Raw genomic sequence first — 19,624 nt, forward strand, 5'->3', positions numbered from 1 at the left:
TTAAATATCAAAGGAGATTATCAGTCTGTCCTATCTAACCCTGCCAGCTAAAGATGTCATAGTCTATACTTAATAAATAGGAAATAAGTGACATAAAATAGATCAGCCAATTAAAAAAAAATCAGTGCCTAAGTCTTACCCCCAAAATTTTGATCATTGATCTAGAGTGTGTCTGGGAATTTTAAAACTTCCCTAGGTAGTCTTTTTTTTTTTTTTTAATTATACTTTAAGTTCTAGGGTACACGTGTGCAACATGCAGGTTTGTTACATATGTGTACATGTGCCATGTTGGTGTGCTGCACCCATTAACTTGTCATTTACATTAGGTATATCTCCTAATGCCATCCCTCCCCCCTCCTCCCACTGCATGACAAGCTCTGGTGTGTGGTGTTCTCATTGTTCAGTTCCCATCTATGAGTGAGAACATGTGGTGTTTGGTTTTCTGTTCTTGCGATAGTTTGCTGAGAATGATGGTTTCCAGCTGCATCCATGTCCCTACAAAGGACTCGAACCCATCCTTTTTTATGGCTGCATTATATTCCATGGTGTATATGTGCCATATTTTCTTAATCCAGTCTGTCATTAATGGACATTTGGGTTGGTTCCAAGTCTTTGCTATTGTGAATAGTGCCGCAATAAACATACGTATGCATGTGTTTTTATAGCAGCATGATTTATAATCCTTTGGGTATATACCCAGTAATGGGATGGCTGGGTCAAATGGTATTTCTAGTTCTAGATCCTTGAGGGATCACCACACTGTCTTCCACAATGGTTGAACTAGTTTACAGTCCCACCAACAGTGTAAAAGTGTTCCTGTTTCTCCACATCCTCTCCAGCACCTGTTGTTTCCTGACTTTTTAATGATCGCCATTCTAACTGGTGTAAGATGATATCTCATTGTGGTTTTGATTTGCATTTCTCTGATGGCCAGTGATGATGAGCATTTTCTCATGTGTCTGTTGGCTGCATAAATGTCTTCTTTTGAGAAGTGTCTGTTCATATCCTTTGCCCACTTTTTGATGGGGTTGTTTGATTTTTTCTTGTAAATTTATTTAAGTTCTTTGTAGATTCTGGATATTAGCCCTTTGTCAGATGGGTAGATTGCAAAAATGTTCTTCCATTCTGTAGGTTGCCTGTTCACTCTGGTGGTAGTTTCTTTTGCTGTGCAGAAGCTCTTTAGTTTAATTGGATCCCATTTCTCAATTTTGGCCTTTGTTGCCATTGCTTTTGGTGTTTTAGACATGAAGTCTTTGCCCATGCCTATGTCCTGAATGGTATTGCTTAGGTTTTCTTCTAGGGTTTTTATGGTTTTAGGTCTGACATTTGTCTTTAGTCCATCTTCAATTAATTTTTGTATAAGGTGTAAGGAAGGGATCCAGTTTCAGCTTTCTACATATGACTAGCCAGTTTTCCCAGCACCATTTATTTAATAGGGAATCCTTTCCCCATTTCTGGTTTTTATCAGGTTTGTCAAAGATCAGATGGTTGTAGATGTGTGGTACTATTTCTGAGGGCTCTGTTTTGTTCCATTGGTCTATATCTCTGTTTTGGTACCAGTGCCATGCTGTTTTGGTTACTGCAGCCTTGTAGTATAGTTCGAAGTCAGGTAGCATGATGCCTCCAGCTTTGTTCTTTTGGCTTAGGATTATCTGGCAATGTGGGCTCTTTTTTGGTTCCATATGAACTTTAAAGTAGTTTTTTCCAATTCTGTGAAGAAAGTCATTGGTAGCTTATGGGGATGGCATTGAATCTATAAATTACCTTGGGCAGTATGGCCATTTTCACGATATTGATTCTTCCTATCCATGAGCATGGAATTTTCTTCCATTTGTTTGTGTCCTCTTTTATTTCGTTGAGCAGTGGTTTGTAATTCTCCTTGAAGAGGTCCTTCACATCCCTTGTAAGTTGGATTCCTAGGTATTTTATTCTCTTTGAAGCAATTGTGAATGGGAGTTCCCTCATGATTTGGCTTTCTGTTTGTCTGTTATTGGTGTATAGGAATGCTTATGATTTTTGCACATTGACTTTGTATCCTGAGACTTTGCTGAAGTTTCTTATCAGCTTAAGGAGATTTTGGGCTGAGATGTTGGGGTTTTCTAAATATACAATCATGTCATCTGCAAACAGGGACAATTTGACTTCCTGTTTTCCTAATTGAATACCCTTTATTTCTTTCTCCTACCTGATAACCCTGGCCAGAACTTCCAACACTATGTTGAATAGGAGTGGTGAGACAGGGCATCCCTGTCTTGTGCCAATTTTCAAAGGGAATGCTTCCAGTTTTTGCCCATTCAGTATGATATTGGCTGTGGGTTTGTCATAAATAGCTCTTATTATTTTGAGATACGTCCCATCAATACCTAATTTATTGAGAGTTTTTAGCAGGAAGGGCTGTTGAATTTTGTCAAAGGCCTTTTCTGCATCTATTGAGATAATCATGTGGTTTTTGTCTTTGGTTCTGTTTATATGATGGATTATGTTTATTGATTTTTGTGTGTTGAACCAGCCTTGCATCTCAGGGATGAAGCCCACTTGGTCATGGTGGATGCACTTTTTGATGTGCTGCTGGATTCGGTTTGCCAGTATTTTATTGAGGATTTTTGCATCAATGTTCATCAGAGATATTGGTCTAAAATTCTCTTTTTTTGTTGTGTCTCTGCCAGGCTTTGGTATCAGTATGATGCTGGCCTCATAAAGTGAGTTAGAGCGGATTCCCTCTTTTTCTAGTGATTGGAATAGTTTCAGAAGGAATAGTACCAGCTCCTCTTTGTACCTCTGGTAGAATTCGGCTATGAATCCATCTGGTCCTAAACTTTTTTGGTTGGTAGGCTCTTAATTACTGCCTCAGTTTCAGAGCCTGTTTGTGGTGTTTTCAGGGATTCAACTTCTTCCTGGTTTAGACTTGGGAGGGTGTATGTGTCCAGGAATTTATCCATTTCTTTTAGATTTTCTAGTTTATTTGCATAGAGGTGTTTATAGTATTCTCTGATGGTAGTTTGTATCTCTGTGGGATCAGTGATGATATCCCCTTTATCATTTTTTATTGTGTCTATTTTATTCTTCTCTTTTTTCTTCTTTATTAGTCTTGCTAGCGGTCTATCAATTTTGTTGATCTTTTCAAAAAATCACCTCCTGGTTTCATTGATTATTTGAAGCGTTTTTTGTGTCTCTATCTCCTTCAGCTCTGCTCTGATCTTAGTTATTTCTTGCCTTCTGCTAGCTTTTGAATGTGTTTGCTCTTGCTTCTCTAGTTCTTTTAATTGTGATGTTAGAGTGTCAATTTTAGATCTTTCCTGCTTTCTCTTATGGGCATTTAGTGCTATAAATTTCCCTCTACACACTGCTTTAAATGTATCCCAGAGATTGTGGTTTGTTATGTTTTTGTTCTCATTGGTTTCAAAGAACATCTTTATTTCTGCCTTCATTTTGTTATGTACCCAGTAGTCATTCAGGAGCAGGTTGTTCAGTTTCCATGTAGTTGAGCAGTTTTGAGTGAGTTTCTTAATCCGGAGTTCTAGTTTGATTGCACTGTGGTCTGAGAGACAGTTTGTTATAATTTCTGTTGTTTTACATTTGCTGAGGAGTGCTTTACTTCCAACTATGTGGTCAATTTTGGAATAAGTGCAACGTGGTGCTGAGAAGAATGTATATTCTGTTGATTTGGGGTGGAGAGTTCTGTAGATGTCTATTAGGTCTGCTTGGTGCAGAGCTGAGTTCAATTCCTGGATATCCTTGTTAACTTTCTGACTCGTGGATCTGTCTAATGTTGACAGTGGGGTGTTAAAGTCTCCTGTTATTATTGTGTGGGAGTCTAAGTCTCTTAGTAGGTCTCTAAGGACTTGCTTGATGAATCTGGGTGCTCCTGTATTGGGTGCATATATATTTAGGATAGTTAGCTCTTCTTGTTGAATTGATCCCTTTAGCATTATGTAATGGCCTTCTTTGTCTCTTCTGATCTTTGTTGGTTTAAAGTTTGTTTTATCAGAGACTAGGATTGCAACCCCTCCTTTTTTTTTGTTTTCCATTTGCTTGGTAGCTCTTCCTCCATCCCTTTATTTTGAGCCTATGTGTGTCTCTGCACGTGAGATGGGTCTCCTGAATACAGCACACTGATGGGTCTTGACTCTTTATCCAATTTGCCAGTCTGTGTCTTTTAATGGGAGCATTTAGCCCATTTACATTTAAGGTTAATAGTTATGTGTGAATTTGATCCTGTCATTATGATGTTAGCTGGTTATTTTGCTCATTAGTTGATGCAGTTTCTTCCTAGCATCAATGGTCTTCACAATTTGGGATGTTTTTGAAGTGGCTGGTACCAGTTGTTCCTTTCCATGTTTAGTGTTTCCTCAAGGGTTGAGAACCGCTGCCAAGGTTTTGACTTAGTTGCAGGGCCCAATATAGTCTGCGGCGCATATTAGGTGCTCAAAAAATATAGCAAATATGAATTAAATGGATAGTTGAACAGTTCAAGGAGTGGGTGAATATAAATGTATGAATTTTGGCCCTATGCAGGGCCCAACATAGTCTGTGGCACATAGTAGGTGCTCAAAAAATACAGCAAATATGAATTAAATGGATAGCTGAACAGTCCAAGGAGTGGGTGAATATAAATTTATAAATTTTGGCCATGAATAATAATGATGCTAACAATATAACAAAAACAATAAAATAGGTATCACTAGTGTTCAACTAAGTTTTGGGATGGGGAAGGAGGCAAGAAGAGAGGTATTGGGGTGAAAGGCAGATTAACAGGATGAAAGGTGGGGACCTGAGAGGCAGTAAGTCTCATTTTTTGGTTAGATGCAAGTGGGCTCTATTCTGTCTCCCTAGAATCCCTAGGGCTGAGGGTGGAGAGGTGGATGGGGTGCCACAGGAAGACCTAACAAGCCTGGTGATGAGAAAAGGGTTGAAATAGTCTAGAGTGAGTTGAGGGACTGGTCTTCCTGAAGTCCTGTGGTCATTATGCTTGGATGAGGAGTCAAAGTCCCACTGGCCTTCCATTCTGGACAGCACTGAGCTTGGTGGAACTCAGAGAGCCTGGTGTAGACCCTGCTCTGTAGAGGATTTGTCAGCTGCATGGCTTTGGGTGGTCATTTCAGCTCTCTGGTGCTGACTTCCACCACTCATGAACTAGGGGCGATCATAACTGCCAGGCTTTCCTTAGGGATTGCTGAGAAGATGAAATAGAAAAACTTGTGGAAAAGTCTTTACGGAGGTGGGAAGTCCTAGGCATTCACCCTGTCCTCAAAACCCTTCCCGCCCCAACCTAAACTTCTGGACCTTGGTTAAACCCCTTTCTCTGCAGGGCCTCAGCATCTGGCTACAGGGTGATGGTGGCATAGGCTTTGTCTTTTTAGCTTCTCCCCAAACCTGACCCTCACCTCTGCTTGTTGAGAGCAGGAGAGGAAAGGAAGCAATTATTTTGAGCCACTTTCTTAGTGTCTGGCATAGTGGGCATCACAGAGTTGAGGCTTAGACAAAGCTGTTTCTGGTGTCCAAGTTTCCAGAAGGGCAGGGCCAGAATGGCAAGAGCCTGAGAGGAATCATGGGGAGGGTAAAGAAGGATTGGTTGGAAGCGTGGCACTTGTGGGGCCATTTCCTGGGATCTTCCAGATAAAATACAGATACATTTAAATCCAGATAATTTAAATTTCAGAATAACAACAGTAACATTTTTAGTGTAAGTGTGTCCCAAATCCTGTCCTGTCCAAATGTGTGTCCTGTATTTTTGTTTGCTAAATTTGGCAACCTTATTATTGCTATTTGAGAATGTACTGGAAGTCCTAACTAGGGTAATTAGGCAAGAAAAAGAAACAAAGGCATCCAAATTGGAAAGGGAGGATAAAACTATCTGTATTTGTAGATCACATGATTCTGTATCTAGAAAATGCCAAAGAATCTCCCCCTAAAAACCCCACTAGAGCTAATAAACAAATTCAGCAAAGTTGTAGGGTACAAGATCAATACACAAAAATCAGTTGTGTTTGCATATACCAGCAATGAACAATCTGAAAAGGAAATTAAGAAAACAATTCCGTTTACAGTAGCATCCAAAAGATAAAATACCTATAAATAAATTTAACCAAGGAGTGAAAGGCTTGCACATTGAAAACTACAAAACGTTGCTGAAATAAATTAAAGAAGACTTAAATAAATGGAAGGACATTCCATGTTATTGATTGGAAGACTTAGTGTAGTTAAGATGACAATACTCCCTAAAGTGAGCTACAAATTCAATGCAATCCCCATCAAAATCCAAGTAGCTTTTTTTTTTTTTCTTTTTGTCAGAAATGGAAAAGCTTATCCTCAAATTCATATGGAAGTGCAAGGGACCCTGAATAGTCACAATATTGACAAGGAAATACAATACTATATAACTCACACTCCCCAATTTCAAAATTTGCTTCAAAACTACAGTGATCAAAATGATGTGGTACTGGGATAAATGTGACATATAGACCGATGAAATAGAATTGAGATTCCAGAAATAGACCTAGAATGTCTATGGTCAGTTGATTTTTGACAAGGGTTGCAAGACCATTCAAAGGGGAAGGAATAAACTCTTTGACAAATGATGTTGGTACAACTGGATAACCACATGCCAAAGAATGGAGTGGACCCCTACCTTACTCCACATGTACAAAGTAACTAAAAATGGATCAACAATCTAAATATAAATGCTGAAACTATAAGCAGAAAACATAGCGGTACATCTTTATGACTTTAGAGTTGGCAAAGAAGTCTTAGATTTGACACCAGAAGCGTGAGCAACAATAACAAAAATAGGTTCACCCGACTTCATAAAAATTAAAAAGTTTTGCGCATCTAAGGTCGTCCTTAGATATCTACAAAAGGGAGAAAAGATTTGCAAAGTAAAAGAGTTTAATATTCAGACTAAGGACTCTTGCAACTCAGCAACTTTGATCATTGCTGAGGAAGGAGAAGAGGGGGAAATGGGGAGCGATTGCTTAATGACTGGGGTGTTTTAGGGTGATGAAAAAGTTTTGGAATTAAGAAGAGGCAGTGATTGCACAACACTGTGAATGCACAAAATACCACTGAATTAAAATGGTCAATTGTATGTTATGTGAATTCCACCTCAATTAAAAAATACATCTGGCTAGGCTGGGCGCAGTGGCTCATGCCTGTAATCCCAGCACTTTGGGAGGCCAAGGTGGGCGGATCACTAGGTCAGGAGTTCAAGACCAGCCTGGCCAACATGGTGAAATCACGTCTCTACTAAAAATACAAAAATTAGCTGGGTGTGGTGGCAGGCACCTGTAATCCCAGCTACTTGGGAGGCTGAGGGAGGAGAATCACTTGAACCCGGGAGGTTGTGGCTGCAGTGAGCTGAGATTGTGCCACTGCACTCCAGCCTGGGTGACAGAGCGAGACTTTGTCTCAAAACAAACAAACAAACAAACAAACAAACCATCTGGCAGCCACACCCACAGGGCTCCTCCCCAGCCCTAGGCTTCATTCTCCCCAGTCCACAATCTGGGACTTCTACCTTGGAACTACGGAGTAAGAGTCCATGCTCACTTCCTAAGCAAAAGATAACATTCCTGTTAGGTGGGAGCATGGCCAAACATTCAACTACAGTGCCTACCAGGCCTTCTCTGGGTCCTCAGGGACTGCTGGAAACAGGACCACCCAGAGTCTCTTCCCTAATTCGATGATATTTTATTTATTTATTTATTTATTTATTTATTTATTTATTTATTTATTTTGAGACAGGGTCTTGCTCTGTCACCCAGGCTGGAGTGCAGTGGCACAAGCATGGCTCACTGCAGCCTCGACCTCCCGGGCTTAAGCAGTTCTCCTACCTCAGCCTCCTGAGTAGCTGAGACTACAGGCACGTGGCACCATGTCTGGCTAATTTTTTAATTTTTATAGAGTGGGGGTCTCGCTATGTTGCCCAGGCTCCAACTCCTGGGCTCAAGCAATTCTCCTGTCTCAGCCTCTCAAAATGCTAGGGTTACAGGCATGAACCACTGAGCCTGGGCTCCTCATTTATTTATTAGATACCTCCTATGCAACAGATAAGGTCCTGGCTCTCAGGTTAAGTAAAATTTTGGTGGGAGAGGAGATGGGAACAACTGAAACACAAACTATAATAATATACAACGTTTGACTTGGATGTCTGTACTAAGTGGAAGGCATAATTAACAGTGCCTGGAGGAGGGAGGCAGCTTCTGAATGATGAGGGAAAGGCCTTCTGAGAGGGAAAGGCCAGCTGAGAGTAAAAAATGCCCAGAACAAAGGGAAGGAGAGAATTGGCTCTTGGGAAACAGGGGTGAGCAGGCAGAGGATGAGGCCAGAGCGGGTGGTGGGGACTGACTGTGAAGGCAGGCGAGGAATTTCGGCCACATCCTGTAGGCCACAGTCAACAGTGTGGTAGGTGTAACCTGGGGTGGCCCTCAGGGGTTCCGACCAGCCCCGAAGTTGTGTATAAAATTGTGTGTGCAGGAGTGCATTTTCCTCAGGGAAGGTCCTCAGCTGCTGTCAAATTCTCAAAGGGGTCCGGGGCCCCAAGAGGATAAGAGGTCAGTGGTTAGCCGAGCTGGTTATTGCTGCTCTGTCCTGGCACCCTGGGTTCCCCTCCTCTTCATCACTCAGTTCCAGGGAGACTTAGCTCTGCTCCTCAGCATCGTGCTGGTTCCAGGTCACATTTACTCCCTGAGCCACCTGTTCTCCACCTGCCTTTATCCCATGCTCCCTGCCCAGGGCTTCCAGGAGCCACCCCACAGCCCTTACCACCTGGGCCACCTCCGCATCGGTCATGGGTTGTTTAGCTCCCTTGTGAGAGTCTGTGGTTCTCCTCTCCATGGAGGACCACAAGGAAGGCCTCCCTCTCCTAACTGGCTGCAGTCTTGTTCCACCCCTCCCCTCTCCCGAAGCAGTGATCAGATGTCACCGATGAGTGATGAACAATGTCCCAGGTGCCAAATCTGAAGTCACTTCAGGGTACCTCCTCTACCTCCTCCTCATTTTCTGAAAAGCTCTCCTCTCTTGACCCCCATGACATTGCACCTGTATATCTGGAATCTCCGACCAACATCCCTGCTTTTCTGTTTCTCTTTCTGGCTTTTCTGTGCTTTTCCTTTCCTTTAAAATGGTGAGTTTTAAAAAATAGGTAATGCATGTACATGGGGAAAAAAAGGTCAAACAAAACAAAAGAGCATCTACTGAAAGCTACTTCTTCTTCCTTTCCTGATTTTCTCTCTTTCTTTCTTTCTTTCTTTCTTTCTTTCTTTCTTTCTTTCTTTCTTTCTTTCTTTCTTTCTTTCTTTCTTTCTTTCTTTCTTTCTTTCTTTCTTTCTTTCTTTCTTTCTTTCTTTCTTTCTTTCTTTCTTTCTTTCTTTCTGATGGAGTCTTGCTCTGTCACCCAGGCTGGAGTGCAGTGGTGTGATCTTGGCTCACTGCAATCTCCGCCTCCCAGGTTCAAGCGATTCTCCTGCCTCAGCCTCCCGAGTGGCTGGAATTATAGACGTGTGCCACCACACCCAGCTAATTTTTCTATTTTTAGTAGAGATGGGGTTTTGCCATGTTGGCCAGGCTGGTCTCGAACTCCTGACCTCAGGTGATCTACTCCGCTCAGCCTCCCAGAGCGCTGGGATTACAGGCATGAGCCACTGCCCCAGCCCCTTTCCTGATTTTCAGTTACCTGAAATCTCTGCCCAGGGGTGGGCCACTGTTGTTACCATCCTCTGAAGTCCTTCCAGAACTGTCCTGTCCAATATGGTGGCATGTGACTGTGGAGCACTTGAAATGTGGCAGTTTGAATTGAGATGTGTCATAAGTGTATACGGATTTCAAATACTTGGTACAAAATATAGATACAATATTAGTAATTTTAAAATATTGATTAAATGTTCAAACAATAATATTTTGGCTATATTGAGTTAAGTACAATATATTAATATTAATTTCTCCTATTTTGTTTTATCCTTTAATGAGAATACTGGAAATTTTAAAATTACATAATTACATACATGGCTTGCATTTGTGGCTTACATTATGATTTTATTGGACATCACTGTTCTAGAGCTAGTCTTTGCATTTGTTTGTGTATGTATGTATGTATTCCTTGGGCAAAAACCACACAAATAGGATAGTACACGGACTCCTGTAAATTTCTTTTTGCACTCAATCATTTGTCTCAGAGATTGCATCGTGTTTTGCATATTTAAGCCTGCTTCATTCTTTTTAATGTCTACATAGCATTCCATTAGATGACTATACCAGCATTTATGTAGCCAGCCCTCTACTGATGGGCATTTAGGTTGTTTCCAATCCTTTTTTTTTTTTTTTTGAAACAGGGTCTGGCTCTGTCACCCAGGCTGGAGTGCAGTAGTGTGATCTTGGTTCACTGCAACCTTGACCTCCCGGGCTCACGTGATCCTCCCATTTCATCCTCCTGAGTAGCTGGGACTACAGGCACATGCTGCCATGCCCGGCTGATTTTTGTATTTGTTGTAGAGATGGGGTCTCGCTGTGTTGCCCAGGCTGGTCTTGAACTCCTGAGTTCAAGTGATCCTTCCCCCTTGGCCTCCTAAAATGCTGGGATTACAGACATGCACCATCTCGCCAGGCCTGTTTCCAATCTTTTAATGCTACTGTAACACAAGGCTTCAGTGAGAATCCTTGAGCCTACATCTTTGGGCAGGTGGACGAGGGTATCTGTAGTATGACTTCCTAAAAATTGATTCATCACAAATACCTGTTCTTGGAATACTGTCGAAGGCTTATTGGCTTATCTCTTTGTGTCCTGCAGTGCCCAGCCCAGTGCACCACGGATTATTTGTTGAACTAAGAACTCAGACTTGGAGAAGTTCTGAGCTGGAAAGGTCCTCAGAGTTCACAGTTGTTTATTTCTCAAATATTGTCTAAACTCCCATGGGCTTAGGCTGGGCATATGCTAGGCACAGGGGTTCATGGGTGAACAGATGGGATTCTGCCTTCAAGGAGCTCATGGTGGAATAAGGAGACAGGCATGCAAACAAATGATTGAAATCAGTAGGTACTTTAATGAGGGTATATGTGAAGCATAGTAGGGACATTTTATAGACAATGAAACCAAAGCCCATATGCCAATGTGACTACTGTGTGATCACTGGTGTGGCTCTCTCCCCCTTTAGAATATCAACTTTTAGGCTTTTTTTTTTTTTTTTTTTGAGACTGTCTTGCTCTTTCACCAGGCTGGAGTGGCAGTGGCACAGTCACAACATACTGCAGCCTCAACCTCCTCATCTCAAGGGATCCTCCCACCTCAGCCTCCCAAGTAGCTGGAACTCCAGGCACACGCCACCACAACTGGCTGTTTTTAAATTTTTTGTAGAGACAAGATTTCACCACATTGCCCAGGCTGGTCCTGAACTCCTAGGCTCAAGCAATCTTCCTGCCTCAGCTTCCCAAAGTGCTGGGATTACAGGTGTGAGTGACTACGCCCAGCTAGACTTTCTGAAAGTTAGGATCTATCCTATCTGTTTTACATCCTTCGTAAGCCTGAGCTCCCTTTCTCCTGCAGTCAGTATACAGTAGTTATGGTGATGTCACAGGCACTGAAATTTGCATTTTCACCTGGTCTCATTTAAGCGCCCCAACAACCCCGTGAAGCAGGCTGTTATCACCTGAATCAGTGCATACCCCGCCTTCGCCAACCACTGAGCTCTACTGCCTCTCCTCAGGGCTTTCGTCTGCTCCATTCACCTGGCCCCTGCTCATCAGGGCTGCTTGACAAAGTGTGACCAAGACACCAGCTGAGCACCGGGTGGTTATGGGTTTGTCCTCTGAATCCCAGTCTGGGCTCAATTGCCAAATCCACCACTATTGACTGTGTGACCTCGAGCAGCTGCCACATCTACAGAATGGTCATGACAGTCCCTGTTTCAGAGAGCCTGAGGGTGAGGAGGAAAGACAAAGTGTACACAAGGCTGAGAATGGTGGCCCACTCTGACCCGCCCACAGAGGAGGCTGTGCTGGTGGGGCTGTGGCCACGTTACTTCACACAGAGCCATAGTATCAAGTCCTGAGACCTACAAGCACTTCTCTGTTTCTATGATCCCTATTTTATAAGCTCTTCTCCACCAAACACATTTTTTTTTTTTTTTTTTTTTTTTTTGAGATGGAGTCTTGCTATGTCACCCAGGCTGGAATGCAGTGGTGCAATCTTGGCTCACTGGAACCTCTGCCTCCCAGGTTCAAGAGATTCTCCTGCCTCAGCCTCCCGAATAGCTGGAATTACAGGCGTGCCCACCATGCCTGGCTATATTTTTAGTAGAGACAGGGTTTCACCATGTTGGTCAGGCTGGTCTCGAACCCCTGACCTCGTGATCCGCCCGCCTCAGCCTCCCAAAGTGCTGGGATTACAGGCGTGAGCCACTGTGCCTGGCACCAAACACATCTTAGCCAAACAAAATGTAGTCAGATTTTAGATGAAAACATAGGGCATAGTCAAAGCAAATTTTTCAAATTTGTTTAGCCAAAATAAATGTTATGGTCTTATCACAGATTTGGGAAACGCTTGTAAAAATAGCTCACAGCATTTATGGATGAATGGATAAACAAATAGTGGTCTGTCCAGCCAATGGAATATTGTTCAGCCATAAACAGGAATAAAGTGCTGATGCATGCTATAATGTGGACGAACCTCAGAAACATGCAAAGGGAAAGAAGCCAGACATAAAAGGCCATGTATTGTATTTTTTCACTATATGAAATATTCATAATAGGTAAATCCATAGAGACGGGACTCAGATTGGTGGTTTCCAAGGGCTTGGGCACGCGTGGGAATGGGGAGCACCTGCTTGCTGAGTGCAGGTTTCCTTTTGGGGTAATGACAGTGTTTTGAAACTAGATGGAGGTGGTGGTTGCACTGTACTGTGCATGAACTAAACGTCACGGAATTATTCATTTTATGTTACGAGAATTTTACTTCAATAAAAAAACATAGTTCATGGACCCCCCTGCCCCCATTCTCCTTTTGATCACCCTTAGGGATCCTGATTAAGACCCCAGTTAGAAAACACCAATCCTTTCACATTATGAGTGGGAGACCAAAGCCCTGGGAGGAGGATGGAGGGGCTCTGCAGGGGGTCACAGAGCTGGTTCCAGCTGGGTCTCATTCATTGAAGAGATCTTTACTAGGAACCCATGGGCCCATCCCTGTTCTAAGCCCCAACGAGTCAGTCATGAATAAGACCTAGGAGTCTCTTTCTCGTGGAGTTTGCATTCCAAACAGGGGAAGGCTGACCAACAGACCGGTAAGCAAATGTCAAGAAGGTAGGGAGCTATGGAGAAAAATGAAGCAGGTCAGGGGATAGGAGCAGGGCAATTACTTAAGACAGGCCTGTCTGGGATGGCCTGGAAGAGGTGATGTTGGAGTGAGCAATGCAAATATGGCAGACACTGAGAGAAGCCTGTTTCTGGAGGAAGGACCAGGACTGGCCAGCGCAAAAGCCCAGGCAGGGGCATGCTTGCTGTGCACAAGGACCAGCACGGAGGCCGTCCCCACTGGCCTCACTTCTGCAGAAAAGAGACGCTTTCTGCTGCGGAGAACATAGTAAACTGTTTTATGCTTACCAGATGCTCAGTCAATATTTAATTGATGCTTAAACATGGAATGAATTTGGGAATCTGGGCAGAGCCTGGGCAGGGGCTAGAGCTGGCTGGTGGAAGGGGAGAGGGCAGCTCCCCATCCTACTCGGCCTGGGCCCTGGTTGGGGAGCTCTGAGGCATCCCAGGTAGACTCCTGGGAGCAGGGGCGAGGCGGGCAGGGAGTGTTCAAGCAGCACCAGGTCCAGCAGCTCTCCAGGATGAGGATCCTTAATTGGCTTCTTGGAGTGTGGAATCCTCCACATCCCACCCCTGGGAGATGGTGCAGCTGGAGAAGGCTGCTCATCACCCCTCTACCTGCAGGCTGCGGGAGTGTGAAAAGAGGGGATTTGGAGCTGGTAGGAGGACTGGAGGGGGCTTTGAGTTAAAGGGGCCAGCTGTGTTGGGCAGAGGGCTGGTAAGTAATGAGATGTTTCCCTGCTCACATAACCAGACACAGCACCTGCACAGGTTGAGGTGAAGAAGAAAGTGAAGAATTATTTCAGGTAGGAGTGGAACCTAATCCCTGCACCTGAGTTTTTTCCCCCACTTTCAGACTCTTCCTTGCTGGAAGATGGGGTTTGAGGAGCAGAGGGTTAATCTGGAGATTGAAGGCCTCGCAATGAATTCTAAGGCTCCCCACTTCCTTGATAGTTGGGCAATTTTACCTCTCTGAGCCTCAGTTTTATGGTCTATAAAATGTGGGCTAATTCAACAAAGAATAAGCATAGTAGCTGGCATATGGTGGCACTTTAGAATCCAAGTCTGAAACTCCGAAGTCTCCTTTCATTGCCTGCTCGTGGTTTATCTGATGTAAGCAGGCAGCTATCCATGGGGAAACTCTGGCTCCAGCACATCCCTCCCAGCTACCCTGAGCAACACACAGGTCCCCTGCATGGACAGGGTGGCAGGTGGCCTGTCTCTTGGGCATGGGGCTGCGCAGTGGGAAGGGTAAGGCAGCCAGGACCTGCACTCATGCCACTGACACAGACTTCCCACATCTCTGGCTGCATACTGGCTGTCATCCCCAATGCAGTGACCAACCCCCTCCCCAGGTCCTGGTGGTCCTATTTCCCAGGATTCCTGCTCCCTCTCTAGGTGTCTGTTCTGGGTCCCTATGGGCTGTGGGTTCCTATGGGTCTGTCCTCTTTGGCAATCAGCGGTCACTCAGTAGAAGACCAAAGCCTATTCCTGGTTGTCACCATCCACGGGCTGGCTTCCCAGATGCTCCCTGCAACCCAGAGAAGTCTAGCAAAACTGCCTAGCATCTGTCATTAATCTGATACTCAGAGAAATAAACACATAACTGCAGCTGGAACCTGGGCTTTGAAGAAGGAGAACATGGGACTCAGAGATGCTCAATTGTCAGAATAGACCTGGCCAGGCTGGGGAGAAGAGGGCTTCCCAGAGGAAGTGGCTTTAGAACCAAGGCAGGAAGGATGAATAGGAGCTAATTAGTACAAGAAGGAAAGGAAAAGTATTTCAGGCAGAAGAAGTTGCGTATACAAAGACCCTGCAAGTGTGAAGGGCTGAGGAAGGCAGACATGGTGGGGTGCAGAGAGATTGGGGTGTGGTGTGAAGTGACATGGGCTCATAAGCAGGTTAAAGAGTTTGGTTGTTTATCTAAGAGAAATAGATGTCCTTTGAAAGCTTTAACTAAAGGAGGATGACTCGACCAAATTCACCTTCAGGAAAGTTCAATTTAGCTAAAAAGTGGCCAGGGAGGAGGCAGGGAGGACATTTCAGAGGCTTGCTTTTTTTTTTCTCCCTGCATTAAAATCATCTTTGAAAAGAGACTGGACAGATTTATAATAGTATTGGAATATTTAAAAAATGTAATACTTTTTTTAACTTCAAACACATTTCAGCATTCTCAACATACAGAAAATAACAGAACATTACGAATCGTGTTTAAATACAGACAGTTCTTGAATTTTCATCGATGTGATGTCTCTTGCTTTGCTGATAATGAAGGGTTCTACAGTTTGTTTAAGAACAGTTTTCTGCTGGGCGTGGTGGCTCATGCCTGTAATCCTAGCACTCTGAGAGGCTGAAGTGGGCACAGTAGGCGGATCGCTTGAGTCCAGGAGTTTGAGACCAGCCTGGGCAACATGACGAAACGCTGTCTCTATAAAAAAAATACAAAAATTAGCCTGGCATGGTGGCAGGTGCCTGTAGTCCCAGCTACTCAGGAGGCTGAGGTGGAAGGATCACCTGAGACCAGGGGGTTGAGGCTGCAGTGAGCCGAGGTCATGCCGCTGCACTCCAGTCTGGGCGACAGAGTGAGACCCTGTCTCAAAAAAAAAAAGTTTAAAAATGATCACACTTAACTAAAACAAACAAACAACCCCCCCCCCAAACACTTCTCATGCTGGCTGACCTCTCTTTGTCCACAACTAAGAATGGCAGCAGAATGCTCTGTCACTATATGCAGAAACAAGACAATCTGAAGCTAAATGGATGCCCTGCAGAGTCAACAGGTCCAGCCTCACAGTGCACGCCCTGAGCTACAGCCCCTCCAAAAGGCATCTTCCTCCACAGCCTCAATGCCAAGCAAGGAGCTGTCAAGAGTCTGCCTCGGTTGTTTTACTCTTTTTACAAACCACACATATATGCAATTGATAACTCAGGATTTCTGGTCAATAACCAGATAGTTAACACCATCTTATTAAAAAAAAAAAAAAAAGCCAGAAACATCTTTAAATGCCTTGTCACTCCAACAGCAAAGCGCACAGAATGAGAACACAAGAGTGCCTCTTCATTTTAAAAATGTTTGAAAATACATACAACTTTGATAGCATTTCAGAGTGCCCCAGACACCACGGCTGCTTCATGTATACCATGGACAATTTCTAGAGCACTTTGAGAGGCTACAATATGATCATGATCAAATTTTGTAATTAAACCCGATGAGGGCAACAGACACTACTTCTAAGAGATGTGTCGATTACGGTGCTCCCCTACTCTAAGGCAGGGGTGTCCAATGTTTTGACTTTCCTGGGCCATGCTAGAAGAAGAATTGCCTTGGGCCACACATGAAATACACTAATAATAATGATAGCTGATGAACTAAACACACACACACACACACACACACACACACACACTTCATAATGTTTCAAGAAAGTTTATGAATTTTTGTCGGGCAGCATTCAACCGTCCTGGGCTGTACAGGCTACAGGTTGGACACGCTTGCTCTAAGGTACTTACAAGGAAACAGATAAACTGTTTTTAAAATGTCTTGCCAGGTGCGGTGGCTCACGCCTGTAATTCCAGCATGTCGGGACTTTGGGAGGCCAAGGTGGGCGGATCACTTGAGGTTAGGAATTCGAGACCAGCCTAACCAACATGGCGAAACCCTGTCTCTACTGAAAATACAAACATTAGTTGAGTGTGGGGGGCATGTATCTTTAGTCCTAGCTGCTTGGGAGGCTGAGGCATGAGAGTCACTTGAACCTGGGAGGCAGAGGTTGCAGCGAGCAGAGATTGTGCCACTGCACTCCAGCCTGAGAGACAGAGCAAGATTATGTCTCAAAACAAAACAAAACAAACACGTAGCATAAAATTTACCATCTTACCCATTTTAAGTGTACAGTTCAGTACAATTAAGTACATGTATGTTGTTTTGCAACAGATCTCCAGAACTTTCTCAATTTGTAAAGCAAACTCTATGCCCATTAAACAAATCCCAGTTTTTCCCTTCCCCAGCTCCTGGCAATCACCATTCTTCTTTCTCTTTCTAGGAATGTGACTACTCAAGGTACCTCACATAAATGGTATCATACAATATTTGTTCTTTGGGGACTGGCTTATTTCACTTAGCATGATGTCCTCAAAGTTCATCCATGTTGCATCATGTGACAGGTCATTTAGGAGGTTCTGCAGGAGTCTGAGTAAGAGCTGATGGGGGCTTGGACTAGGGCTTGGAGATGGAGATGGCAGGAAATAACAGGGAGGTTGGGGGGTGGTAGAGTCACAGGACTTGGTTTGGTTGGATCCCTGTTTTCCAGATGCTAAAACACCAAGCAACATCTTACCCGAAGTTGCACACAGGCTGGGGATGGGATTTGAACTGGGTGGTGGGTTTCCCTCTTCTCTGCTCTTTTTTTTTTTGAGATGGAGTCTCACTTTGTCACCCAGGCTGGAGTGCGTGGCGTGGTCTCGGCTCACTGCAACCTCTACCTCCTGGTTCACGCCATTCTCCTGCCTCAGCCTCGCGAGTAGCTGGAACTACAGGCGCCTGCCACCATGCCCAGCTAATTTTTTGTATTTTTAGTAGAGACGGGGTTTCACTGTGTTAGCCAGGATGGTCTCGATCTCCTGACCTCGTGATCCACCCACCTCGGCCTACCAAAGTGCTGGGATTACAGGCATGAGCCACTGTGCCTGGCTGATCTTCTCTGCTCTCAACCACTGGGCTGTGCTCTGAGCCAGCCAGCTCTGAGTGCAAGTGTTAGGGACAGGGCTGGAGGAGGTTAAGGAGAGAAAATGGCCAAGAGTTGGCTTCAGGGAGGGAGGCAGTGGGTGCGGGTGGAGCCAAGGCAGGCTCCCAGAGGCCGAGGCACTATTCACCAATCTGTGGAACTGGGAAAGGCCTCGTCTTCCTGTCTATGAAATGGGGACAAGAACACCTGCCTCAGTGGTAGAGAGAGTGGTGTGAAGGTCTTTTGTGCACCCAGGGTGCTCTGTCAATGTAGCCTGGCCCAGCTGCCTCACCCCAGCCCTGCCCAGTGGTGCAAGCACACTCATTGTCCCCTTTGTCCCCTTCTGGCTGCCTCTGAGGGATCCTGCCCCCTGGGAATTTCTTTCTCTGTCATTTCCTGGAGGAGCTAGAACCCGCTTTGAAACCTGTCTGGCTCTTTAGTGGGAGAGAGGTAAAAGCAGTTCAAGGGATGTGGGTTGGAAGTATTTGGAAATGCAGATGGGCCGCACGAGCACCTTTTATTTTTGTTCAGAACATCTGAGTCTCCCCGTGGGGACTCCCCCGCCCAGAGTAGCGCCTCCCCGAAAGGCAGAGAGAATGAGAGAGCACCCGGGGGCTGCCATGAGCTCAGGGTAGGCAAAAGCAAGGCTGTCGCTCTCCTGTCCCACCCCTACCAAGCCACCAAAAATAGAAGGGCCAAGATGTCAGTCCCAGGGAGGGGCCAGTTGGGGAAGCCTTTGAAGCTGGAAACAGCCGGGGAAGGAAGGCTGAGAGAAGCAAGTTTGTTAATATTCAATGGGCGGCAGCAGCAGTTGTCCCTGGGTTTTCTGTTTCCAAGGCAAGCAGACATCACCAGCCTAGCTCAGCAACTCCAGGGCCTGTGAGGCAAGGCCTGGGTTTGGCTCGTGACTTGCTGGGTGACATTGGGGAACCGGAAACCCTCTCTGGGTCACTGTTGTCTCATCTGTAGCACGAGGGATGGTGACTAGATCACCTCCTGGGTTCCTTCCTCCTGCAGCGTTCTGGGACTCACACCTTTGGCCACTGACCCCTGCCCCACCTTCTGAGTGGGGCTCAGGCCTAGGGCTCAGGGACTGTGCTGAGCATGTCTCTGGGAAGCAGCAGGGCGCAGGGGCACACTGATGAGTGGTGCAGGTGCCCTGGGCAACATCAGGGCCGTTTAATCACCAGGGCAGTCAGGCATGGACAGGTGCGTTTGGGGGAGGGGCCCACTGTGTCAGCTGTTAACACTTAAGTTCCTGGAGCAGAGAGGTCTGGAGTTCTGGGGAGGGGCTGGGGAGGGGCCAGGGAGGCAGGAGAGGGAACACTGGGAGGATTTAGGGCTTGGCCTGTTTATCAACTACTGTGGAAGTATTTCACTGTTCTGACAATCCCTGCAGCTGTGTCCACGGACCTGCTATCAGCCCTGTTCATGGAGAGGGAGAGATGGAGAAGGCTGCCAGGGTTCTGGGAGTGGGTTTCTAGTCCTTCCCACCATCAGAAAAATTCCTGTCACTCAGAGTGGGGCCAGGTCACTGTTGCCCCTTGGTCCATCCCCCAGGGTTCCTGGCCTGCCACCCTTAGGACACCCCTTTTTCCCTG

Source organism: Chlorocebus sabaeus, chromosome 24, assembly GCF_047675955.1.
Source record: "Chlorocebus sabaeus isolate Y175 chromosome 24, mChlSab1.0.hap1, whole genome shotgun sequence".
NCBI classification, from domain to species: Eukaryota; Metazoa; Chordata; class Mammalia; order Primates; family Cercopithecidae; genus Chlorocebus; species Chlorocebus sabaeus.